At 42.8% G+C, this 7,565-nt stretch overlaps 1 protein-coding gene across 3 annotated transcripts in view; it reads right to left on the bottom strand.

Moving 5' to 3' along the window:
* The window catches only part of LOC121623842 (microtubule-associated protein 4), a 109,539-nt gene extending 102,278 nt beyond the window's left edge, over positions 1 to 7,261 (bottom strand). For all 3 annotated transcript variants that reach the window (XM_041961325.1, XM_041961326.1, XM_041961323.1), the window contains exon 1: positions 7,176 to 7,261. The gene's annotated coding sequence lies outside the window, so the exon portion shown is untranslated. The remainder of the gene's footprint in view (positions 1 to 7,175) is intronic.
* Positions 7,262 to 7,565: the final 304 nt, after the last annotated feature.

Below are 7,565 nucleotides of genomic sequence, written 5' to 3' on the forward strand. Positions count from 1 at the left end.
TCTGGTCATCCAGGAAATTTAAAAAGCTATGTTTCATGGGAAAAGCAATTTATTTCAAAGCACTTGCCACAATCTGTGGATTCACTCACTCAGGTGAGGTAAATCTGCCCAGTCTAGTTCAACTGTGGTGAACTTTGACCAATAAAAAGCTTTCTTGACAGTGCTGACCTTTGAGGGAACGGAGAGCTGGAGAGTTCAAAATGGAGAAAGATATTGTGGCCTATTAGCTGTCAGCAGCAGGGAAAATAACTCGGATCATTCATTCCATTCCCAACTGACCACGTATACTGTAAGCACGTTACAGCTAAAAGCAGCCAAGCACCTTCAGTTTCAAGAGTTCGTCAATTCCACTTCCACAATGAAGGCAGCAGGATACACATTCATATATATCACTTTTGGCCACTTTTGTGAACTTATTGTTCTATTAATGGCCAAGACAGCAAAAACTTCAATAAAACTCCTTGAGTGAGTCCGTGAGTGCATGTCTGTGTGTGTGTGTGTGTGTGTGTGTGTGTGTGTGTGTGTGTGTGTGTGTGTGTACTCGGGGGATGGGGGGTGATGGTTGGTCGGAAAGAAGCAAGATTTTGACGACATCCCCATGGGCTCTAGGAAACTGGGATGGCCACGGACCAAACAGTTAATTGATTATTCAAGACAAGAATCATTAGTGGCAGCCCCAGATTGCTTTGCTTTGAATCCCCACAGCAATCAGAGCGCTGCATTTAATGGCTGCTATATCGACCCAACAAAAATCAATAATCAGTGATAAAAAATTGATTCAAACTAGAGAGGTGAACCTGAGGCCTAGAAGGAAAAAGGAGAGCAGTATTTTTTTGGATTTCATACAGCACAGAATGAATGAATGTGCATAAATTCACTTGGCTGTGACTTCCCTCAAAGTGATTCTTAACAAGCCCAGACAACATTAAAAGACAACAAATGATTTGAGGCTGAGCGACACAAACTAATGACAGGAGCCATTTGGGCTGTGGGCTGAGCTGAACAACAGGCCGCGACCTGACCTTCCTCTTCTGATCATTTGCAAAAGCACAAGCTCGTCTGCCAACAGTCCTGGCATTCAGATCATAAATATGCTTTAATGAATATGTTACTGACACTTCTGACAAGTGTGGAGAGAAGACAAAGGGTGCTACACTGAGGTGTAACTGATGCTTTCGTACAAAACAGCTGAATCACAGCCAATCCGGTTCGGTGAATTAAAACATTCTGCAACACAGTCATCGATGAATCACCAGGATTTACAGCCACATTGATTTTACAGTAAACAACATAAAATGGTTTACAGATTCACTGCAGCTTCAATACTGATGGAAAGCATTACCGGCAGCGCTGGATCCATTTACCACTGTGTGGAGTATTGATCACTTCGGACCATAAATGCCCTTCCTGGGTCAGCCTGTCTAGTAAACATACTCTCACTAATCACATGGCAGTCGACCAGCCCTCTACAATTAACAGGCTATCATGACAGCAAGAACACATGTAATCATCTCTCTAACAGGGCAGGGAGAATACCAATAACGCTTATTTTTAGATGCATACTATAGAAAATGTATGCTGCTAAACACTTGTTGGCTCCTTTTCCTTCACTCTGCAGTCCAATTCATCCCAAACCATTTGAGTTGGGTTTAGGTTGGGCTGAAATTTTGAATTTTGAGTAGATCGCCTACAGCGTCACCAGCAGAGCACCGTGACACCTTCTCCTCTATGCTTCACGGTGGGAGCCACACATGCAGATACCATCTGATCACCCCCTCTGCGTCTGAGGTATCGTGTAGGAGTGATTTCTGAGGCTGCTCAGTGTAATGAACTTCTCATTTGCAGCAGAGGTGACTCTTGATGGTCCTCTCCTGGGGCGGTCGTCATGACAGCCAGTTTCATCATACCGTTTGATGGTGACCTAAAACCTGAAGATTCATTCAGAGTTCATGAAATTTCCTGACTGTTCACTTCACTTGACAGGTTCTTGCTATAATATGGATTACTACAGTCATTGAATAGGGATATTTATTGTATAACAAAACCTCTGCATAGCACAACCAATGGTCTCAAACTTATTAAGAATGAAAGAAATTACACTCCAATTACCTTTTGACAAGGCACATCTGTTCACTGGAAAGTATTTCAGGTAACGACCACATGATGCTGGCTCAGAGAAGCTTCAGCTTCAGCTGGCAGGAGATATCTTTTTTTTCATCCAATAACAATGATCAATTCAAAAAGGTCTAAAATACAATGAGTGAAAGTTTCTTGCAGGGATAGCAAGAGTTAATGTATAAAATGATGGTTCAAACAAATCTATGTCTGCTCTGAAAAAGGTATTTCCAAACTGTTCATTGTAATCGAGCATTGGAACATACAGCCATGTTTTTTTCGGCCTCAGCGGCTACAAAGATAGTTGACTAGTCAAGTCCTTTCTGTGAAAGCCCCAGGTCAAACAACTAACTTCCAATCTTCCCAACAGCCAAGCTGCAGCACAGTGTACTGAGGAGACAGCTGCTGTCTGAAAATTATTCATGAACTGGTGAGGGCATGCTGCAAGGAAACCAGTCCTGTCAAAGGGAAGGAAAGTAAGTAAGTTATTTGGTTTGTGGGTAACTTAGAGGAGCAGGAAGCATTATTATGTAAGGATAATAATGCAGTTCTTGTCCCAGACTAAACTGCCCTCAGCAGCAGCATTGTTTGGCAGCACAGAAGCAAATGATGATGAATTTATTCCGCTTCCTGATTCCTAGACAGAGGCTGGGATGAAGCAGCCTGCTGACCTTGAAGACAGTATCCTGTTCCAGTCAGGGCGACCCTTACTGTGGAGCAGAGATCAGCTTTCCTGCTCCCGGAGCCTAACCCTGACTCTTCCTTGACCCAGAAACCTCCAGAATACCTAAATTAGCTTGAATATACAAGGTCACGTGATTGCAAAAGTTATTCTCTGACATATTCCATGATGAATTATGACCCCCGGTCATGGCCAGCAGTCATGAGGAGAAAAGAAGGAAGCCACAGTAGATTATCCATTGGTTCAAGTGCCTGGGTGGAGAGCAAGAAGGCAGGGAGTCAATGGCTCTCAGTTCCAGTCAATTGACATTCCACAGGCTGAGAAGTATTCTCGACCTCTACGACTGAGTAACTCTTGGAACCTGTCTGCTCACTTAAATACTTCCTCCCTTCCTTTCTTCCTTCCTTCCTTTCTTTCTTCTCCTCTTACTTTGATCATTTTTTCCCGACTCACCCATTCCTTCCATTATTTCTCCCTCCTTCATGTGTGTTGATTCTCATTTTGATGAACATGACACATTTCCTCCTACTTCTACTGTAAAAGACATATATTACAATTGATTATACAACCCCAATTCCAAAAATGTCCTTTTTGACATATCCTCTATTAAAAAACAGTACAGAGACTTCATATTTAACATTTTACCTCATCAGCTTCATTATTTATTGTAAATATTTTTTTATTCTGAATCTGATGCAGCAACATGTTTCAAACAAGTTGAGACAGGAGCAACTAAAGACTGGGAAAGATGTGGAACGCTCCAAAAACACCTGTTTGGATCATTCCACAGGTAAACAGGTAGATTGGTAACAGGTGATCGTATCATGATTGGGTATGAAAGGAGCATTCCCGAAATGCTCAGCTGTTCACAAGTGAGGATGGAGCGAAGTTCACCACTTTGTCAACATGTGATTGTATAAAGGATGTTACTACATGGGATCGGAACCCCTTTGTAAAACTGTTTTTGGAATTGGGGTTGTGTTTGTGCACATTACCTTAAGATTTAATATACTGTCAGTTTGATCAGATTACATGTGAAGGGACTGAGGCCAGACCAAAGGAGCCAAAGTACCACTACAGACCTTAAGCCTCATTATGTACCATATACTGAAGGCTAACATTCTAAGAAAGAGAGATGACATGAGGGATTGCCTGCTTTGGACCCTGGCCTGATTATGTATTTGAACAGAATGCCATTCAAAAAAGAGCATTAATAATTCCTCTCACAGCTAGAGAGCATAAGGCCAGGATACAAACATCTGGAACACAGAGGAGTTAAACTGTGGTCAATGCAGTAATTCCACAGATAAATGAATTCCCTCATGTATTCATGTATTCCTTCACCATACATGGACAGTTAAACATAATATGAAAAGGTTATTTTTCCTTCAGAGGTGTGTCATTCTAACCTTTAATAAGTAAGTCTGTGTCCATAAGACTTTAAAGAGAAAATAATATTTTTATGAAAGACATTAATTCTACATGAAATGTAATGCTTCCCAAAGGACTCACTATAAAACTAGAACATTATCATGACATTAAATCCAGCTGACTGTCGGTGATGATGTACATCTGTCTCATACAGATGTTTTAGTAGTGGCTCCACACAAAGGTCAGCAGTGAAAATGCAAATGCAGCGCTGCTGATACGCTCATCCAATCAGCATTTCTGATACAAGCCTTGATGTGGCTGCATGGACACAAGCGACAGTTCGTCTGTGAATGCATCTTTCACTTTTGGTTTCTATGGGCACCAAATGACCAACCATCCCACCAACTCGACAATTATGCCTTTCATTTCAAGGTTAATGTCTGACATTAGATTTTGGCAAGCAGGCTGAGCTGATCCTTTATCCAATTTGTCCTGAATCTGGGTAATTTGTAACACAGCTGCCCACTTTGGTCAAAATATGTGTTCAGCTTGACTAAATATCATGCAAAATCAATGAGAATCAGTAAGAGTTTCAGTGTAGCTTTGAATGCTGCATTGGCGACAAGATGCAGCAGCAGGCTGTTGTTGAGTCTGATTTCACCTTTGCAGAGCAAAACACTCACTGTTTTTCCCAGAACCATAAAACTACATACCCTCAACTATAACACATATAAAACTACTGAGAGTGGTATTTGATATTGGCAAGAGGCTGCTGAGCGTTTAAGCGGGCCTGCTCAGGAAACACTGGTGAAGGTTCAGCACACTCAGACAGTTGTACAGCGGCAGAACGTGAAGAGCTGAGCTGATGTATTTATAAAACTGTTAGGGAATAAAACAGATGTTCCTCTATTTTTTTTTAGATGTTTTCATCACTGGAAATATCTGCTCTTAGTGGCACCAGTCCTGCTGTGGTACTTCTATAAAATGTTGCAGTAAACGCTTTTCAAGGTAGTTTCCCTTCTTAGCACCAGTCTCAACAGTCCAAGCTTCACCACACAGACCAACACTGAATGGAAGACAACTGAATCTCATCATGTGACCTTGTACTTCACTCAACACAAACAAACAATGGGCCGTTACAGTAGAATTTAGTTATATGAGCTGATATACGCTCAAAATATGAGTCTCTGGTAAAAAGCAGACAAGGGGTGTTTGTGGAGACTTTATCTGTGCTGCTCTCCTGCTGAAGCTACTGTTTTCTCTGTAAAAACAGCAGGGATCGAGCCAGTTATGGCCAAACAGAAATTTCGGGTGGGGTTTGATCCCTGGGCAGCAAAGCATGTGGTTCACCCCTCTTTCATCTCTGGAGAGTGTAAAACTCTACACAGAGATACTGAAGCTGTTCATTTCTGCAACTCTGGGGACAGTTGGTATGACAGTGACAACCACTGTGACCTGTTTGATAACTGTCAACCCCTCGGGCCTAATACCTGATCATTTTGGCGGGCTTAGAGCGAAGCAACAAGCAAGCGGGACATTTTAGGGATGTGATTGGATCAGGTCCATAATGAATTCAGGGCCTTAGATCAGTCCCACCTCTTATTTCCCACTCAGTAATCTGTCTGGGGGAGGATTGGAGAGTAATCTGGATATAAGGAGTGACACAGGGAGGGAGGGAGGGAGGGAGAGAGGGAGACAATCCTCTCTGCTGTGATTCCTGTTTTTAATCATCAATATCTGTGGCAAAACGTATGAGAAGGTTTCAGTGCAGGTGTGAACATGTTTCTAACTAAACATCAGCTTTCAATCTCATTCTCTTCATCAGCACATGAGCTATGATGGACTTTGCTCAGCTGCACTAACTACGTTAACTCCATCACAACTGAGCTATTACAACTAAAGCAGATTCTACTCACTATCAAAGCGACCTGTGATACAATTAAAAGCTCTGGAAGAATTAAATAAATGGACCTTGAGCTTGGTATCTGTGGGGATCATACCATTATTTTAAAGGTCTCGACGGAACTTTCAGCCTGATCAGTTAAACATTTAAAATATGATTTACCATGATACGTTCAGAAAAGATCCTTTTTAATCTTGAAATCAAGATGCAAACCATATCAGCAACAGCACATATTTACTCTGAACGTAGCCTCACCTTTGAATGTGTACAAGAGGGAACTGAGAAAAGGGAACGACTGAAAGGCTTCTCTGTGTGTATCACCAGCATAGCTAGCTGCCAGTGATAAGCAGTGATAAGAGCTAAAACAACAGTGACAGTGGAAGAATATCTCCCTTCAGACTGATCATCAATCAGATCGCACTGACAAAGAATGCACCACATTAACCACATTTGGGAATTAGTTAAGGAACATGAACTCAACTACAGCACGGAATATAAACACAGAACAGTGCAAGTAGCTTTGAAGTTCAGTCCTCGAGTCCTCCTCACAAACTGTAACGTAAATGAATGGACAGATGCAACACACACACACACACACACACATTTAAGCTAGCTTGCATAACTTTGGTCCTGTGTGCTGTGACCGTGCAACTTTACTGTGCGCACCCATGCTGCCTCAAGTGCTGTCGGGAAGATCGGAACCACCCTATTCATCTGCACGTGAACGACACACCTTTATGGCAGGACTCACACGGGCAAAGTGAAAGTCCACACTCAGTGTTAGCAATGAGGCGATCAGTAAAGCTACAAAACAACTCATTGTGGCTAATAATGCATAGAAACGGCAAGTACATTACTACTGCGTATTCAGCCACTGCCTTCCGAAAGTTAGAGTTTCCGTGGAGCACCTGAAGGCAGCATTATCCTACACCAGCACTCCGTCGCTGTGATGCGTGCTGTGAGATCACTCATCCAAAATCACCGACATTTCACTGCTACAGACTCCAGCTGTCCGCCCACTGACTCTGCGCTCACTTTAAACAGCGCACGTTTCCACATACAGCGAGTAAAACACAAAGTTCAACAATTTTGTACTTGACTCACCGTTAGTTGTCTGCTTTTTGACAGTTTGTCGGGAGTCTCCGAGCGTCGCTGTCACCGCTGCGATCCGCCCACCCGAATGTACAGTCCGCTGGCCACAGACTAACTTGCTCCTCCCCGTAGAAACTATGCTCCAATCACAGATCGCACTTGCTGACTGGCTCTTATTTTATCCAATAAAGTCGATGCCAAGATCTGAGTGACGATGGTGTTGTCCAATCAGGGCTGCCAATCCCTGGGCAGGTCCTTCATCGTCAACAAATGTACTTTTGACAGACACCTAGTATATACAATGGAGAAGTTTGACTCCTTTTACGGGACCGTGCCGGTCCAATCGCCGGAGGGAACAGACTCTGGATACGGCCACGGACCAGGAAGACGCCCTGCTGCCGC

Source organism: Chelmon rostratus, chromosome 20 (genome assembly GCF_017976325.1).
Source record: "Chelmon rostratus isolate fCheRos1 chromosome 20, fCheRos1.pri, whole genome shotgun sequence".
NCBI classification, from domain to species: Eukaryota; Metazoa; Chordata; class Actinopteri; order Chaetodontiformes; family Chaetodontidae; genus Chelmon; species Chelmon rostratus.